Source organism: Leptonychotes weddellii, chromosome 4 (assembly GCF_054177405.1).
Source record: "Leptonychotes weddellii isolate Sample4059 chromosome 4, ASM5417740v2, whole genome shotgun sequence".
In the NCBI taxonomy this organism is placed as follows: Eukaryota; Metazoa; Chordata; class Mammalia; order Carnivora; family Phocidae; genus Leptonychotes; species Leptonychotes weddellii.
In genome coordinates this window covers 32,594,932-32,614,399 of record NC_138372.1, presented here as the reverse complement: position 1 = coordinate 32,614,399, position 19,468 = coordinate 32,594,932, and the positions used below count along the sequence as shown (strand labels likewise).

At 36.7% G+C, this 19,468-nt stretch overlaps 1 protein-coding gene and 1 pseudogene across 1 annotated transcript in view; both read left to right on the top strand.

Annotated features, from left to right (window-relative positions):
• Window positions 1-19,468, top strand: part of ZSWIM5 (zinc finger SWIM-type containing 5) — a 189,496-nt gene that overhangs the window by 70,826 nt on the left and 99,202 nt on the right. The window lies entirely within an intron of this gene.
• Window positions 2,643-3,969, top strand: LOC145721257 (large ribosomal subunit protein eL31 pseudogene; annotated as a pseudogene).

Sequence of the window (19,468 nt, the reverse complement as noted above, 5' to 3'; positions counted from 1 at the left end):
AGAGCCTGGGAACTTAAATGACTTTTCCTTAGTGGCATTTTCTCACCTCACATCACTGAAAATTGTGTATATTGATTCACCTGTTTAAAATTCCAGATAAACTCCTTGATTTCTATCAAGATTCAGTTCTCCTATAAAACTTTATGTGTTCACCCTTGACCCTTTGGATATATATAGTTGGACTCTCCAATCTCTTTTCTCTCCATACATTGTATATAATAACTTTCATAGCACTGTTTAGGTACAGTGACCTTGTGCAAGTCACTAAACATCTCAGTACTTCAGTATTTTTATCCATAAAATAATAATACCTACTTCACAGGTGTGTAATGAAAATGAAATGAGTTAATATAGGTAAAGAGCTTATGACAGTGTCTGGTACACAGTAAATTTTATATAATTAATAGATAGTATCATAATGAATTGTGATTTTTGACTTGAATACTTGTTTTCCCTACTGGTCTATGAGCTCATCAGCTCACCAAGGTCAAAAAGATTATATATCACTCATCTTTGGCAGCATTATATAAGTTTTTAACGAAAATTTTTATTTTGAGGGGTGCCTGGGTGGCTCAGTCAGTTAAGCATCTGCTTTCAGCACAGGTCGTGATCAGGGTCCTGGGATCGAGCCCCACTTTGGGCTCCCTGCTCAGTGGGGAGTCTGCTTCTCCCTCTCCCTCTGCTCCTCCCCCCCCCACTCATGCTCTCTCTTTCTCAAATAAAATCTTAAAAAAAGAAAAGAAAATTTTTACTTTGAAATCATTGTAAGTTTACATGCAGTTGGAAGAAATAATACAGAGATCCCATGTGCCCTTTACCTCATTTCCCCCAGTAATAACACCTTGCAAAACTACAGTACAGTATCACAATGGGGATATTGACATTGATATAGTTAAGATTCAAAACAATTCCATTACCACAAGGATTCTACATATTGACCTTTTACAACCACACTCATTTCTTTCTCATATTCTTCCTCCAACCAACATCTTTAACTCCTGGCAACCACTAATCTAGTCTCGATTTCTATAATTTTGTTATTTCAAGAATATTATATAAATGGAATAACATAATATGTAACTTTTGCTGATTGTCTCTTTTCACTCAGCATAATTCTCTGGAGATTTATTTCAAGTTGTGTGTTATCATTTTTAAAAATTATTATTGAGTAGCATTTCATGGTATGAGTGTACATACTAAAGTCTGACTACACACCCATTGAAAGACATCTGAATTGTTTCTAGTTTTTATTGATTATGAATAAAGCTGCTTTTGAACATTCACGTACAGGTTTTTGTGTAAATATGTTTTCATTTCCCTGGGATAAATGCCCAGGAGAGAGTTGCTGGATCATATGGTAGTTGCATGTTTAGTTTTTGAAGAACTTGCCAAACTGTTTTCCATAGTGCTGTACCATTTTACATACCACCAACAACTTATGAGTGAAAAGACAGAGAAATTTATCCCAAATGAAGGAACAGGAGAAGGCCATGGACAGGGATCAAAGTAAAACAGATATAAGTAACATACCTGATGGACAATTTAAAGCAATGATCATAAGGATACTCACTGGACTTGAGAACAGAGCAGGGGACATCAGTGAGACCCTTAACACAGAGATAAGGAATAACAGCAGAGATAAAGGACTCAATAACCAAGATGAGAAACATGCTTGATAGAATGAAGAGCAGGCTGGAGAGCAGAGGAATGAATTAGTGACCTAGAAGACAGAGTAAGGGAAAGTAATCAAGCTGAACAAAGGAGAAAAAAAAGAATTATGCAAAACAAGAATATACTTAGGGAACTCAGTGACTCTGTCAAACATAAACATATTCATATTTTAGGAGTCCCAGAAGAAGAGAGAGAAAAGGGGGCAGAAAATATATTTGAAGAAATAATAGCTGAAAACTTGACTAACATGGGGAAGGAAACAGATCTCCAGAAATAGGTGGCACAGAAACTCCCATCAAAATCAACAAAACCAGATCCACACCAAGACATATTGTAAATAAATTGGCTATATATGGTGATAAAAAATATTAAAGAGCAGCAAGATAAAAGGACACAGTTACATACAAAGGAAACCCCACAAAGCTATCAGCAGATTTTTCAGCAGAAACTTTCTAAGCCAGAAAGGAGGCATGATATACTCAAAGTGTTGAATGGGAAAAACCTGCAGCCAAGAATACCCTATCTAGCAAGGCTGTCATTCAGAATAGAAGGAGAGATAAAGAGTTTCCCAAACAAAAACTAAAGGAGTTCGTGACCTCTAAACCAGCCCTGCAAGAAGTATTAAAGGGAACTCTTTGAGTGGAAAGCAAAGACCACAAATGACAGTATGAAGGTAGGAAACACAAAAGCAGTAAAAAGAATTAGTTAAGGAACTCACAAAAGAAAAGGAAGTATGCACCTAAAACATGGGGAGAAGAGGAGTAAAGAATGGGTTCAAACTTAAATGACCATCAATTTAGTAGACTGCTATATGAAGAAGGGGTTATATACAAACTGTATGGTAGTGATTTATCAAAAGCCACTAATAAATATGCAAAGAAGAAAGAGAAAGAAATTCAAATATGTCACTGAAGAAAATCAGCAAACCATGAAAGAGGAAGACAAGAAAGGCTCAGAGAAAATCTTCAGAACAACCACAAAACAAATAATAAAATGGCAACAAATACATATCTATCAATAATGACTTTATTTTTTTAAGTAGGCTCCAAGCCTAGCATGGAGCCTAATGGAGGGCCCAAACTCATACCCCAAGACCAAGACCTGAGCTGAGATCAAGAGTTGGACGCTTAACCTACTGAGCCACCCAGGCATCCCAATCAGTAATTACTTAGAATGTAAATGGACTAAATGCTCCAATCAAAAGACATAGGGTGACAGAATGGATGAAAAAACAAGACCCATCTATACACTGCCTATAAGAGGCTCATTGTAGACCAAAAAACAGGTGCAGATTGAAAGTGAGGAGATGGAGAAACATCATGCAAATGGATGTCAAAAGAAAGCCAGAGTGGCAGCTTTCCAACCAGGCCCTGGCAGAATGGCTCCTGCGAAGAAGGATGGTGAGAAGAAGAAGGGCCGTTCTGCCATCAACGAGGTAGTGACCAGAGAATACACCATCAACATTCACAAGTGCATCTATGGAGTGGGTTTCAAGAAGCGTGCCCCTCGGGCACTCAAAGAGATCCGGAAATTTGCCATGAAGGAGATGGGAACTCCAGATGTGCGCATTGACACCAGGCTCAACAAAGCTGTCTGGGCCAAAGGAATAAGGAATGTTCCATACCGTATCCATGTGTGGTTGTCCAGAAAATGTAACGAGGATGAAGATTCACCAAACAGGCTCTACACACTGTTTACCTATGTAACACTGTCACCACTTTCAAAAATCTACAGACAGTTAATGTGGATGAGAACTAATCACTGATTGTCAAATAAAGGTATAAAAAAAATAAAAAGATATAAAGCCAGAGTGGCAATACTTCTATTGGATGAAATAGACTTTAAAACAAAGACTGTAACAAGAGGCAAGAAGAACACTATCATAATAAAGGGGACAATCCAACAAGAAGATATAACAATTGTAAATATTTTGGACCCAACATGGGAGCACCCAAATACACAAAACAGTTAAGAACAAACATAAAGAAACTAATTGATAATAATACCACAGCAGTAGAAGACTTTAACACCCCACTTACACCAATGGACAGATCATCTAAACAGAAAATCAACACGGAAACAATGGCTTTGAATGACACAGTGAACCAGATGGATTTAACAGAATATTCAGAACATTCCAGCCCCAAACAGCAGAATACACATTCTTTTCAAGTGCACATGGAACATGCATCTTTTCTGACCACAATGCTATGAAACTAGAAGTCAACCACAAGAAAAAATCTGGAAAGACCACAAATAACATGCTGCTGAACAATGACTAGGTCAACCAGGAAATAAAAGAAGCAATTAAAAAGTACATGGAAACAGGGCGCCTGGGTGGCTCAGTTGGTTAAGCGACTGCCTTCGGCTCAGGTCATGATCCTGGAGTCCCGGGATCGAGTCCCACATCGGGCTCCCTGCTCGGCAGGGAGTCTGCTTCTCCCTCTGCCCCTCCCCCCTCTCATGTGCTCTCTCTCATTCTCTCTCTCTGAAATAAATTAAAAAAAAAAAAAAAAAGTACATGGAAACAAATGAAAATGAAAACACAACAGTTCAAAATCTTTGGGACGCAGCAAAAGCAGTTCTCAGAGGAAGTGTATAGCAATACAGGCCTACCTCAAGAAGCAAGAAAAATCTCTAATAAAGAACCTAACCTTACACTGAAAGGAGCTAAAAAAAGAACAACAAATGAAACCTAAAACGAGCCAAAGAAAGGAAATAATAAAGATTAGAGCAGAAATAAATGATATAGAAACTAAAAAACAATAGAACAGATCAATGAAACCAGGAGCTGGTTCTTTGAAAAAAATCAATAAAATTGACAAACCTCTAGCCAGACTTACCAAGAAAAAAAAAGAAAGGGCCCAAATAAATAAAAGCACAAATGAGAGAGGAGAAATAACAACAAACACCATGGAAATAAACTTGTAAGAGAGTATTGTGAAAAACTACATGCCAACAAATTGGACAACCTGGAAGAAATGGATAAATTCCAGAAACATATAATCTAACAAAAGTGAAACAGGAAGAAATAGAAAATTTGAACAGACTGATTACAAGTGAAGAAATTGAATCAGTAATCCAAAAACTCCCAACAAACCAAAGTCCAGAACCACATGGCTTCACAGACAAGTTCTCTCAGACATTTAAGGGGCACCTGGGTGGCTCAGTCAGTTAAGCATCTGCCTTTGGCTCAGGTCCTGATCCTGGGGTCCTGGGATCAAGCCCCACATCGGGCTTCCTGCTCAGCGAGGAGTCTGCTTCTCCCTCTCCCTCTGCTCCTCCCCCTCACTCATGCGCGCGCTCTCTCTCACAATAAATAAATAAAATCTTTTTAAACAACAACAAAACATTTAAAGAAGAGCTAATGCCTTTTCTTCTCAAACTATTCTGAAAAATAGAAAAGGAAGGAAAACTTTCAAATTTATTCTGTGAGGCCAGCATTATCCTGACACCAAAACCCTGATACAGACACCACTAGTGGGGCTCCTGGGTGGCTCAGTCGTTAAGCGTCTGCCTTCGGCTCAGGTCATGATCCCAGGGTCCTGGGATCGAGCCCCACATCAGGCTCCCTGCTCTGTGGGAAGCCTGCTTCTCCCTCTCCCACTCCCCCTGCTTGTGTTCCCTCTCTCGTTGTCTCTCTTTCAAATAAATTAAAAAATTAAAAAAAAAATAAAGACACCACTAGAAAAGAGAACTACAGGGCAATATCCTGCAAAAATCCTCAACAAAATACTAGCAAACCAAATCCAACAATACATTAAAAACACCATTCACCACAATCCAGTGGGATTTCCTCCAGGGTTGCAAAGGTGGTTCAGTATTCACAAATCACTCAACATGATACATCACATCAACAAGAGAAAGACTAGAAACCATATGATCACTTCAATATATGCAGAAAAAGCATATGACAAAGTACAACATCCATTCATGGAAATGCCCTCAACAGAGTTAGTTTAGAGGGAACATACCTCAACATAATAAATAGCTCAATATATGGAAAACCCATAGCTAACATCATCCTCATTGGGGAAAACTGAGAGCCTTTCCCCTAAGGTCAGGAACAAGACAGGGATGTTCACTCTCACCATTTCTATTTCAACATCATACTGGAAGTCCTAGCCAGAGCAATCAGACAATAAAAAGAAATCAGAGACATCCAAATCAGTAAGGAGGAGGTGAAACATTCATTGTTTGTCGATGACATGACACTCTTCATATAGAAAACCTGAAAGACTTCCCCCCAAAATTTCTGGAACTGATAAACAGATTCAGTAGAGTTGCAGGATACAAAATTAGTGTACAGAAATCTGTTGCATTTGTGTACACCAGTAATGAAGCAGCAGAAAGAGAAATTAAGAAAACAATCCCATTTATAATTGCACCAAAATAATAAGATACCAAGGAATAGACCTAACCAAAGAGGTGAAAGACCTGTACTCTGAAAACTATAGAACACTTATGAAAGAAACTGAAGATGACACAAAGAAATGGAAAGACATTCCATGCTCATGGATCAAAAGAAGGAATTTTGTTAAAATGTCTATACCACCCAAAGCAATCACACATTTAATGCAATCCCTATCAAAATACCACCAGCATTTTTTGCGGAACTAGAACAAACAATCCTAAAATTTGTATGGAACCACAAAAGATCCTGAATAGCCAAAGTAAACTTGAAAAAGAAAAGCAAAGCTGGAGGCATCAGAATTTCAGACTTCAAGTTACAAAGCTGTAGTAATCAAAACCATATGATACTGGTACAAAAATAGATTCATAGACCAAGGAGACAGAATAGAAAACCCAGAAATAAACCCAGAATTATATGGCCAGTGAGTCTTTGACAAAGCAGGAAAGAATATACAATGGGAAAAAGGCAGTCTATTCCACGAAGGGTGTTGGGAAAACTGGATAGCAACATGCAAAAGAATAAAACCAGACCACTCTCTTACACCATGAACAAAAATAAATTCAAAATGGATTAAAGACCTAAATGTGAGACCTGAAACCACAAAAGTCCCGGAAAAGAGCACAGGCACTAATTTCTCTGACACAGACTGTAGCAACACTTCTCTAGATATGTTTCCTGAGGCAAGGGAAACAAAAGTAAAAATAAACTATTGGGACTACATCAAAATAAAAAGCTTCTGCATAGCAAAGGAAACAATAAAACTAAAAGGCAACCAATGGAATGGGAGAATATATTTGCAAAGGACACATCTGATACAGGGTTAGTATCCAAAATATATAAAGAACTTAAAAACTCAACATCTAAGAAAAATAATCCAATTAAAAAATGGGCAGAAGAGCGGCGCCTGGGTGGTTCAGTCGATTGTGTCCCACCCTTGATCTCAGCTCAGTTCTTGATCTCAAGATCATGAGTTCAAGCTCCGTGTTGGACTCCATGCTGGGCATGGAGCCTACTTTTAAAAAATGGGCAGAAGACATAAACGTATTTCTCCAAAGAAGACATACAGATGGCCAACAGACACATGAAAAAATGCTCCACATCACTCATCATCAAGGAAATGCAAATGAAAACTATATCACCTCACAACTATCAGAATGACTAAAATCAAAAACACAAGAAACAAGTGTTGACGAGGATATGGACAAAAAGGAACCCTTGTACGCTGTTGGTAGAAATGCAAACTGGTGCAGCCCCCAGTGGAAAACAGTGTGGAGGTTCCTCAAAATGTTAAAAATAGAATTACCCTATAATCTAGTAATCACACTACTGGGTATTTACTCAAATAATACAGAACACTAATTCAAAGGGATACATGTATCCCTATTTTTACAGTAGCACTATTTATAATAGCAAAGATATGGAAGTGGCCCCAGTATCCAATGAGTGATAGATTAATGGATAAAGAAGAAGTGGTATATATATACACACTGGAATATTATTCAGCCATTTAAAAAAATGGATATTTGCCATCTGTAATGATGTGGATGGAGCCAGAGTGTATTATGATAAGCAAAATAAGTCAGTCAGGGAAAGAGAAATACTGTATAATTTCACTCTTGTGGAATTTAAGAAATAAAACTGAACATGGGGGGAAAATGAGAGGCAAACCATAAAATAGACTCTTAACTATAGAGAACAAACTGAGGGTTGCTGCAGTAGAGGTGTGTGTCGGGATGGGTGATGGGTATTAAGGAGGGCACCTGTTGTGATGAGCACTGGCTGTTGTATGTAAGTGATGATTCACTAAAACCTATACCTGAGGGATGCCTGGGTGGCTCAGTCGGTTAAGCGTCTGCCTTCGGCTCAGGTCATGATCCCAAGGTCCTGGGGTCGAGTCCTGCATCAGGCTGTTCAGCAGGGAGCCTGCTTCTCCCTCTGCCTGCCGTTCCCCCTACTGACAAATAAAATCTTAAAAAAATATATACACCTGAAACTAACATTTTAAAAAATCATGTTTAAAAAAAGAAAAGATAGAGTGACAAACCAAAAAAACACTCTTAATTATACAGAACAAACTGATGGTTACCAGAGGGGAGGTTTGTGGGCAGATGGGTGAAATATGTGATAAGGATTAAGGAGTGCCCTTATTGTGATAAGTACCGGGTGATTACAATAAAAACTTAAAAGAAGATATTATTTTCTCCATTAACATGCTTTTGCACCTTTGTAAAAAAATAATTTAGTATTCACCATATACAAAAATAAACTCAAAATGGATTAAATACCTACGTGTAAAGTGGATTAAATACTTAAGCATAAAAATCCTAGGAGAGAGCACAAGGAGTAATTTCTCTGAGATCAGCCATAGCAACATTTTTATAGATATGTCTCCTTAGGCAAGGGAAACAAAAGCGAAAGTAAACTATTGGGACTACTTCAAAATAAAAAGCTTTTGCATAGCAAAGGAAACCATCAGCAAAACAAAAAGACGACCTACTGAATGCAGAAGATATTTGCCAATGATATTTCCAATAATAGGTTAATATCCAAAATATGCAAAGAACTTGTACAACACCAAAAAAGCAAACAATCCAATTTAAAAGTGGGCAGAGGACCTGATTAGACGTTTTTTTCAAAGAAGACATACAGATGGCCAGCAGACACATGAAAAGATGCTCAACATCACTAATCATCAGGGAAATACAAATCAAAACCACAATGAGATATTACTTCACATCTGTCAGAATGGCTAAAATTAAAAAGACAAGAAACAACAAGTGTTGGCAAGGATGTGGAGGAAAAGGAACCCTCATGCACTGTTGGTGGGAATGTAAATTGGTACAGCCATTCTGGAATATAATATGGAGGTTCCTCAAAAAATTAAAAATAGAAATACCAAAAGATCCAATAATTCAACTCTTGGGTAGTTATCCAAAGAAAATGAAAACACTAACTCGAAAAGATCTATGCATTTACAATAGCTAATACATGGAAGCAGTCTAAGTGTCCATCAATAGACAAATGGATAAGGAAAATGTGGTACATATATACAATGTAATATATGCAGCCATAAAAAGGATGAAATTGTGCCATTTGGGACAACATGGATGGACTTAGAATGCTAAGTGAAATAAGTCAGACCAAGAAAGACAAATATCATATGATTTTACTCATAAATGGAATCTAAAAAAAAAAAAAAAGAATAAACAAAGAGAAAGGAGAATCTGACCTATAAATACTAGAGAACAAACTGATGGCTGCCAGACGGGAGGTAGGTGGGTGGGGTGGGCAAAGTGAGTGAAGGGGAGAGGGAGATACAGTTCTCCAGTTATGGAATGAGTAAGTCACAAGAATAAAAAGCAGACCGTAAGGAATACAGTCAATGATATTGTAATAGCATGTATTGGGACAGATGATAGTTATGCTTGTGGTGAACATAGAATAATGTTTAAACCTGTCAAATTACTAAGTTGTATACCTGAAACTAATGTAACATTGTGTATCAACTATACTCAAATTTAAAAAAAAGTCAGGATTATAGCAAAATTGAAGAAAACGGGTTAATATAAAAATGCCAGTTGCGGGGCGCCTGGGTGGCTTAGTCGTTGGGCATCTGCCTTCAGCTCAGGTCATGATCCCAGGGTCCTGGGATCCAGCCCCACATTGGGCTCCCTGCTCCACGGGAAGCATGCTTCTCCCTCTCCCACTCCCCCTGCTTGTGTTCCCTCTCTCGCTGTCTCTCCCTGTCAAATAAATAAATAAAATCTTTTTTAAAAAATGCCAATTGCTTTCCTATAAACCTGCAATAAACAATTGGATTTGAAATGAAAACATAACACTATATTAAATGCAATGAAAAGAGGAGGAGGGAAGGGGGAGGGGAAGGAAAGAAGGAAGGAAGGAAAGACAGGCAGGCATACAGACTTAGACATAAGAATAACAAAATACACACAAGATCTATATGAGGAAAATTACAAAACTCTGATGAAGGAAATCAAAGAAGAACTAAATAAATGGAGAGAGATTTCATGTTCATGGATAGGAATACTCAATATTGTTAAGATGTTAGTTCTTCCCAGCTTGATCTAGATTCAGTATAATCAGAATTAAAACCCAGCAAGTTACTTTGTGGATATTGAGAAACTGATTTTAACATTTATATGGGAAGGCAGTAGATCCAGAAATCTTCTTGAGGAAGAACAAAGTCAGAGGACTGACACTACCTGACTTTAAGATGTACCTATAAAGCTACTACAATCAAGAGTTTGGTATTGGCAAAAAAACCCAGATTAATGGAACAGAATAGAAAGCTTAAAAATAGACTTATACAAATATACTCTTCTGATCTGTGACAAAGGAGCAAAGGCAATTGAATGAAGAAAGGACAGTCTTTTCAACAAATGGTGCTGGAAAAACTGGATAATCGGTTGCAGGAAATGGATATAGACCATGATGTTACGCCTTTCACAAAATTTAATTCAAAATGGATTAACGACATAAATGTAAAATGCAAAACTATAAAACTTATAGAAGCTACGTAGGAGAAAATCTAGGTGAACTTGGGTGTGGTAATGAGTTTTTAGATAGAACAACAAAAGCATGATCTATGAAAGAAAAAAAATAGATATGGTGAACTTCCTTATGTTAAAATCACTCGTTCTTTGAAAGACACTGTTAAGAGAATGAAAAGACAAGCCACATACTTGGAGAAAATATTTACAAAAGGTATATCTGATAAAGGACTGTTACCCCCCCAAATACAAAGAAGTCTTAAAAGTCAAAATTAAGAAAACAACCCAATTAAAAACTGGGCAAAAGACTTAATTTTGTTCTGAAACTAATGATGTACTATATGTTGACTAATTGAATTTAAATAAAAAAATGGACAAAAGACCTGGACACCCTGTTAAAGAAGATATACGGATGGCAAATAATCATATGAAAGGATGTTCAACATCATATGCCATTAGGGAATTGTGAATTTTAATAACGATTAGATATCACTACATACTTATTAGAATGGCTAAAATCCAGAACTACTGACAACACCAAATGCTGACAAGTTTGTGATGCAGCAAGAACTCTTATTCATGCCTGGTGGGAATGCACTTTGAACCATTTTGGTAGATAGTCTGGAAGGTTGGTTTTTGTTTTTTGTTGTTGTTGTTGTTGTTGTTTTTATAATGCAAAACACAATTTCACCATACAATCCAGCAATTGTGCTTCTAGGTATTTACTCTAATGAGTTGAAAACTTATTTCCACATAAAAACTAGCATATGAAGGTTTATAACAGGTTTTTTTTCCCCATAGTTGCCAAATTTGGGGAGCAAACAAAACGTAATTCAGAAGGCGAGTGGATAAATAAGCTGTGGTACATCCATACAATAGAATACTATGCACCATAAAAATGAAATGAAGTTTTGAACCATGGAAAGACCTGGAGGAACCTTAAAATGCTTATCATTAAGTGAAAGGCCAGTCTGGGAAGGCTTAAACTGTATGATTCCAGGTATATGACATTGTGGAAAAGGCAAAACTGATACAGACAGTAAAAAATATTAGTGATTGCCAGGAGTTTGGGGAATGGTGGCACTGGGAAGGGTGAATTACTGGAGCACAGGGGATATTTATGGCAGTGAAATGACTCTTTATGATGCTATGATGGTAGATACATGACATTATGTGTTTGTCAAATTTAGAGTAAATCCTAAACTATGAACTTTACAACAAACAAATATCATTTGGGCATACTTGCATAGGTCTTTTTTGGGGTTCTCTTTTCTCTTCCATTGATCTTTGTATCTGTCCCTCCAGTAACACAGTCTTACTACAGCTATATAATTCTTAGAATAGGGCAGACTGTTTCCTCCCAATTTATCCTTCTTTTTTTAAAAAAAGATTTATTTATTTGAGGGAGAGAGAGAGTGTGAGCACGAGCACATGTTGCAGGAGGGGCAGAGGGAGAGAGAAACTCAAGCAGGTTCCTTGCTGAGCATGGAGCCCGACACTGAGCTCTATCTCACAACCCCAAGATCATGATCTGAGCCAAAACCAAGAGTTGGACACTTAACTGACTGTGCCACCCAGGCACCCCTCCCAATTTATCCTTCTTAAAAAAATTGTTTTAGCTCTCTAGTTCCTTTTCTTTACATATAAAATTTAGAATAATCTTGTTTATAACCATAAAACATCTTGCTGGGATTTTAATTTTAGTTCCAGTATAGTTAACATACCATGTTAAATTAGTTTCAAGTGTACAACTTAGTGATTTAAAAATTCTATACATGTCTCAGTGCTCATCATGATACATGTACTCTTAACTTTCCCCTATTTCAACCTCCCCTCTCCTACCCGCCCTCCCCCCCACCCCATAGTCTGGTAACAATCAGTTTGTTCTCTGTAGTTAAGAGTCTGGGGTTTTTGGGGCACCTGGGGGTCTCAGTCATTAAGCGTCTGCCTTTGGCTCAGGTCAATCATGAGGGTTCCAGGATTGAGCCCATCGGGCTCCCTGCTCAGCAGGAAGCCTGCTTCTCCCTCTCCCACTCCACCTGCTCGTGTTCCCTCTCTCACTGTCTGCATTGTCAAATAAATAAAAAAAAATCTTAAAAAAATTTTTTTTTAAAAGAGTCTGGGTTTTTTTTGTTTGGTTGGTTTTTTGATTTTGTTTTGTCTCTTTTAAAATCTTGCTGGGATTTTGATAGGAATTGCATTAATTGCATTTGGGGAGAATTGACATCTTTACTATGGTGTATCTTCCAATCCATGAATAATGGAATCTCCATTTATTTAGATCTTCTATGTTTTCTTTCATCAGTGTTTTGTAGTGTTCAGCATTCAAGTCCTGTCTATGTTTTATTAGATTTACACCTAAGTGGGTTTTTTTTTTAGTGATTATAAGTAGTATTGTGTTTTAAATTTTGGCTTCTAATTGTTCATTGCTAGCATAGAAATGCAGTTGATTTTTGTATGTTTATCATGTGTAATGTGTGAACTTATTTAGTACCATTACTTTGTAGAATAAGAGTGTGAAAGCTGACATCTTGCCTTATTCCCTATATTAGGGGAAGGTATTCAATCTGTCACCTTTAAGTGTAATGCTAGCTGTAGGTTTTAGTAGACACTTTTTCTTACATTGAGGAGGTTCTCCTTTATTCCTATTTTTTTTCTAAGAGTTTTTATCATGAATGTGTGTTGAATTTTGCCAAATGCATTTTCTGCATCAATTAAGGATTGTCATTGTTTTTTAGCCTGTTATGTGGTGAATTACACTGATTGATTTTCAAATATTGGATTGTTTTCAAATATTGAATCAGCTTTGCTTTCCTGGAGTGAACTCTACTTGTTCATATAATTCTTGCTATATATTGCCAAATTCTGTGTGCTCATGTTTTGTTAAGGAATTTTGTGTCATATTTATAAGGGATATTGGTCTTTAGTTTCCTTTTTTGTTACTGTCTTTGGTATAAAGGTAATATTAGCTTAATAAAATGATTTGGGAAGTGTTTCCTACACATTTTCTGTAAGAGATTATATAGAATTGATGTTAATTCATTTTTAAACATTCAGTAGAATTCTCCAGTAAAACCATCCAGGCATCGGTATTGTTCTTTTGGAGCTTTAAAATTATCTATTCTTTTTTTCTTTTAAAGATTTTATTTATTTATTTGAGAGAGAGAATGAGATAGAGAGAGAGAGCATGAGGGGGGAGGGTCAGAGGGAGAAGCAGACTCCCTGCTGAGAGCAGGGAGCCCGATGCGGGACTCGATCCCGGGACTCCAGGATCATGACCTGAGCGGAAGGCAGTCGCTTAACCAACTGAGCCACCCAGGTGCCCCTAAAATTATCTATTCTTTTCATTTACAGTTTATGGATATTTCAGTTATCTATTTCATATTGGATGAGTTGGGTTATTTCGTGCTTTTTGAGGAATTGGTTTATGTCATCCATCTTGTCAAAATTATGTTTAGAGTTTTTCATAGTATTCCCTTATTATCCTTTTGTTGTTTGCAGGTTTTGTGTAATACCCCGTTTCCATTTTCACTGTTTTTTTGTTATCAGTCTTGCTGGAGATTGTCAATTTTATTGATATTTTCACGAACCACCTTTTTATTTCATTGATTTTTCTTTATTGTTTTTCTGGTTTTCAGTTTCATTGATTCCTGTTTTTATTTCCTTCCTTCTGCTTGTTTTGGGTTTATTTTGCTCTATTTTTTTTTTAAGATTTTATTTATTTATTTGACAGAGAGAGAAACAGTGAGAGAGGGAACACAAGCAGGGAGAGTGGGAGAGGGAGAAGCAGGCTTCCCGCAGAGCAGGGAGCCCGATGCGGGGCTTGATCCTAGGATCCTGGGATCATGACCTGAGCCGAAGGCAGACGCTTAACGACTAAGCCACCCAGGCGCCCCTCTTTTCTAGATTTTTGAGATGGAAGCTTATGTCATTAATTTGAGATTTTTCCTCTTTTAAAAAATGTAAATATTTCATGCTATACGTTTCTTTCTTGGGGCGTCTGGGTGGCTCAGTTGTTACGCATCTGCCTTCGGCTCAGGTCATGATCCCAGAGTCCTGGGATCAAGCCCCGCATCAAGCTCCCTGCTCGGCAGGAAGCCTGCTTCTCCCTCTCCCACTCCCCCTGCTTGTGTTCCTTCTCTCGCTATGTCTCTCTCTGTCAAATAAATAAATAAAATCTTTAAAAAAAAAATTTCTTCTCAGCATTGTTTTCACTGCATACCACAAATTTCTAGGTGTTGTTATTTTCTTTTTTTAAAAGATTTTATTTATTTATTTATTTTAGAGAGAGTGAGAGAGCAGGTGGAGGGGGCAGAGGGAGAGAGAGAGAATCTTAAGCAGGCTCCATGCCCAGCACAGAGCCCAACTTGGGGCTTGATCTCACAACCCTGAAATCATCACCTGAGGCAAAACCAAGAATCAGTTGCTCAACTGACTGAGGCACCCAGGTGTCCCTGTTGTATTTTCATTTTTATTCAGTTTGGTGTATTTATAAATTTCCCTTGAGATTTCCTTTTTGACTCACAGATTATTTAGAAATATATTGTTTAGTTTCCAAGTGTTTGGTGATTTTTCTGTTATCTTTCTATTTGATTTCCAGTTATTTTATTTATTTCATTGTAGTCATAGAACATACTGTTCCAATTATTTTAAATTTGCTTTATGGCCTAGGTATGGTCTATTTTGGCATATGTTTCATGGGCACTTGAAACAAATGTTTATTCTGCTATTTTTGGGTAGAGTAATTTATAAATGTTGATTACATTCTATTGGTTGATGGTGTTACTGTGTTTTTTTAGATTCTTGTTTATTTTCTTACTAGTTGTTCTGTCAGTTCCTGAGAGGGGTGTTGACTGTAATTGTGGGTTTGTCTGTTTGTTCTTTCTCTTCAGTCAGGGTTTGTTTTACATATTTGGCATCAGGTTGTTTGGTTCATTCAAATTAAGGACTGCTGTGTCTTATGGATGGATTTACCCCTTTATCATTAGGTAATATCCCTCTTTGTTTCTGATAATTTCCCTTGTTCTGAAGTCTATCTGATATTAATATAGCTACTCCTGCTTTCTTTTGATTTGCATTTGCATGATGTATCTTTTTCCATCCTTTTACAGTCAGCCTACTTACTTGTTATAAGTGAGTTCCTTCTACACAGGATATACTTGGGTCATGTTTTTTAAAAAATATATACACTACCTGTTTCTGTGTTTTAATTAACATATTTAGATAATTTGTATTTAATATAATTATTGGTATGTTATGACTTAATTCTTTCATTTTATTTTTGTTTTTTCTTACTGTTTTCTATTTGTTTTTCTTTTTTTTTTTTTTAAGATTTTATTTATTTATTTATTTGACAGAGGGAGAGAGCACAAGCAGGCATAGTGGTGGACAGAAGGAGAAGCAGGCTTCCCGCGGAGCAGGGAGCCCGATGCGGGACTTGATCCCAGGACCCTGGAATCATGACCTGAGTTGAAGGCAGATGCTTAACTGACTGAGCCACCCAGGCATCCCAATTTATGTTTTTCTGAGGGTTGAACATTTTTTAGAATTCAGTTTTTATTTATAGTGTTTTTGAGTATATCTCGTTATATAGTTTTTTAATAGTAATTGCTGTAGGTTTTGTATTATAAATAATAACATCATAGTTTACTGATGTTGACATTTTATCACTTCAAGTGAAATGTGGAAACCTTACTTTTCTTTACATTTCTTAACTTCCCCATTTATATTATAAATTGTCTTGAATATTCCCTGTATACATATAGAAGCACATCAGTGTTATAATTTCTTTCTTTCCTTTTAAAGATTTCAAGAGAGAGATTTAAATATTTAAAGAGAGAGAGCACAGAGGGAGATTGAGAGGGAGAAGTGACTCCCCACTGAGCAGAGAGCCTGATGTGGGGCTTGATCCCAGGATGCTGACTGAGATCATGACCTGAGCCAAAGGCAGACACTTAACCAACTGAGTCACCCAGGTACCCCATAATTTTTTTCTTTAAGCAGCAAACATAATTTAGAAAACTCAACAGAAGAAGGAAAGCCTTTTGCTTACCCATATTTTTGCCTACTGCCTTCTTCTTAGTGTTCCAAGTTTCCTTCTGTTGTCATTTGCTTTCTATTTAGAGAACTTCCTTTAGATATTCTTTAAAAGTAAGTATGCTGGCAACAGATTTCTTCTGGTTTTGCTTCATCAGACAATGTCCTGACTTCTCCTTCATTCCTGAAGGATATTTTTACTGTATATAGAAGTCTGGGTTTAACAATAGAACAAATAGAAAAATAGAACAGGTTTTCTTCAAAATAGAGAAATGTGCCACTTTCTTCTGGCCTCCATGGTTTCTGATGATAAATCTGCTGTTATTTGAATTGTTATCCCCCTATAGATAAGGTGTTGTTTTTCTTGCTGCTTTTAAGATTTTTTTTTTTTTCCAGAACTTTGATGTATTTTGTGGATTTCTTTGGGTATATTGTTGTTTGGAGTTTGTTCAGCTTCTTGAATCTGTAGGCTTATGTCTTTTGCCAAATTTAGGACATTTTCAGATACTATTTCTTCAGGCCTTACCCTCTTTTCTCTCTCTATGGGGCCCCAATGATTAGATTTTTTGTTACAGTCCAATAGTTCCCTGAAGCTGTTTTGTGTGTTGGGGTTTTTTGTTTTGTTTTGATTTCTCTTTGTCAGGTTGGGTAATTTTTATTATTCTGTCTTCAAGTTTACTGGTTGTTTTCTCTGTCCCCTTTATTCTGCTCTTAAGTCCATCAATTGAGTTTTTCATTTCAGTTTTGTATTTTCTAGTTCAAAAATTTCTGCTCAATTCTACTCTATGTCTTCTATTTCTTTCTGAGATTTTTTATTTTATAAATTTGCTCCAAGGGTGTTTATAATTGCTTGTTGAAGCATTTTTATCTTGGTTTCTTTAAGATTGTCAAATAACTTTAATATCTCTTATTTTTGTGTTGGTGTGTAACGGTTGACTTTTTTTCATTCGAGATTTTTTTGGTTCTTGGTATGATGAGGAATTTTCAGTTGAAACCTGGACATTTGAGGTGTTATGTTTGAAGACTTTGCATTTTATTTAAGTCTTTTAGCTGGCTTCTTCTGACACTGCTGTGGCACTGGTAGGAAGGAAGCTGCCTCATTACTGCCAGGTGTGATTATGATTAATAAGTAAGACAGAATGTAACTTATCAACTGTGTAATACAGATAATAAATGTCAGACAAGTTAGCAAAGGGAGAAATCAGTATAATTTGTTATCATCAAAAAAGATACCTTACAATTAATGGGATTTGAACTGGTCAAAATGGATGAATAGAATTTGGATAGACAGAGGAAGACAATGATTATTTTAGTATGATCAAAGGCACAAAAATAGAAATGAGCTAGTCTGTGTTTAAGGGGAGCAGAAGGATACTAAAAAGATAACCATATTTTCCTAACTTGACCCCTTAGACCATTATCTGACACCATACACAAAAATTAACTCAAAATATATTAAAGACATGAACATAGACCTGAAATCATAAAACTCCTTGAAGAAAACATAAGTGGTAAGCTTGTTGACATCAGTCTTCGTGATAATTTTTTGGATTTGACACCAAAAGCAAAGGCAACAAAAGCAAATATAAATAAATGGGACTCCCATCAAGCCAAAAAGTCTCTGGATAGCAAAAGAAACCATCAACAAAATGAAAAGGCAGCTTACTAAATGGGAGAAAATATTTGCAAATCATATATCAGATAATGGTTTATATCCAAAATATATAAAGAATTCATATAACTCAATAGCAAAAACAAACAAACAAAAACTCAATCTGATTTAAAAATGGACAAAGGATCTGAATAGACATTTTTCCAAAGAAGACATACAGATAGCCAACAGACACATGGAAAGATGTTCAACATCACTTATCATTGGGGAAATGCAAATCAAAACCACAATGAGATAGCACCTCACACCTGCCAGAATTGCTGTTATCAAAAGGACAAGAAATAACAAGTGTTGGCAAGGATGTGGAGAAAGGGGAACCCTTGTGCTCTGTTGGTGGGAATGTAAATTGGTGTAGCCACTGTAGAAAACAATATGGAGGTTTCTCAAAAAATTAAAAATTGGGCGCCTGGGTGGCTCAGATGGTTAAGCGTCTGCCTTCCGCTCAGGTCTTGATCCCAGGGCCCTGGGATCAAGTCCCACATCAGGCTCCCTGCTCAGCCGGGAGCCTGCTTCTCCCTCTGCCTCTACCTCTCTCTCTTTCTCTCTCTCTGTCCCTCATGAATAAATAAATAAAATCTTTAAAAAAAAATTAAAAATTGAAATACCATACAATTCAGTAACTCTACTAGTGGCTATTTACCCAAAGGAAAAAGAAAACACTAATTCAGAAAGGTATATGCTCCCTTATGTTTATTGTAGCATTATTTATAATAGCCAAGTTATGGAAGCAACCGAAGTATCCATGGATAGATGAATGGATAAAGAAGATGTGTGTGTGTGTGTGTGTGTGTGTGTATAATGGAACATTACTCAACCATAACAAAGAATGAAATCTTGCCATTTATAACAACATGGCTGGACCTAGAGGGTATTATGCTAATGGAAATAAGTCAGATGGAGAAAGACAAATACATATGGTTTCACATATATATAGAATCTAAAAAACAAAACAAATGAACAAACAAAAAATAGAAACAGACTCATAACTATGGAGAACAGACTGGTGGCTGCTAGAGGGGAGCAGGTGGGAGGACAGGCAAAATAGGTGAATGGAATTAAAAGGTATAAAATTCCAGTTATAAAATAAATAAGTCATGGGGATGAAAAGTACAGCTTGGGAATATAGTTAATAATATTGTGGTAACAAAAAGTGACAGATGGCAA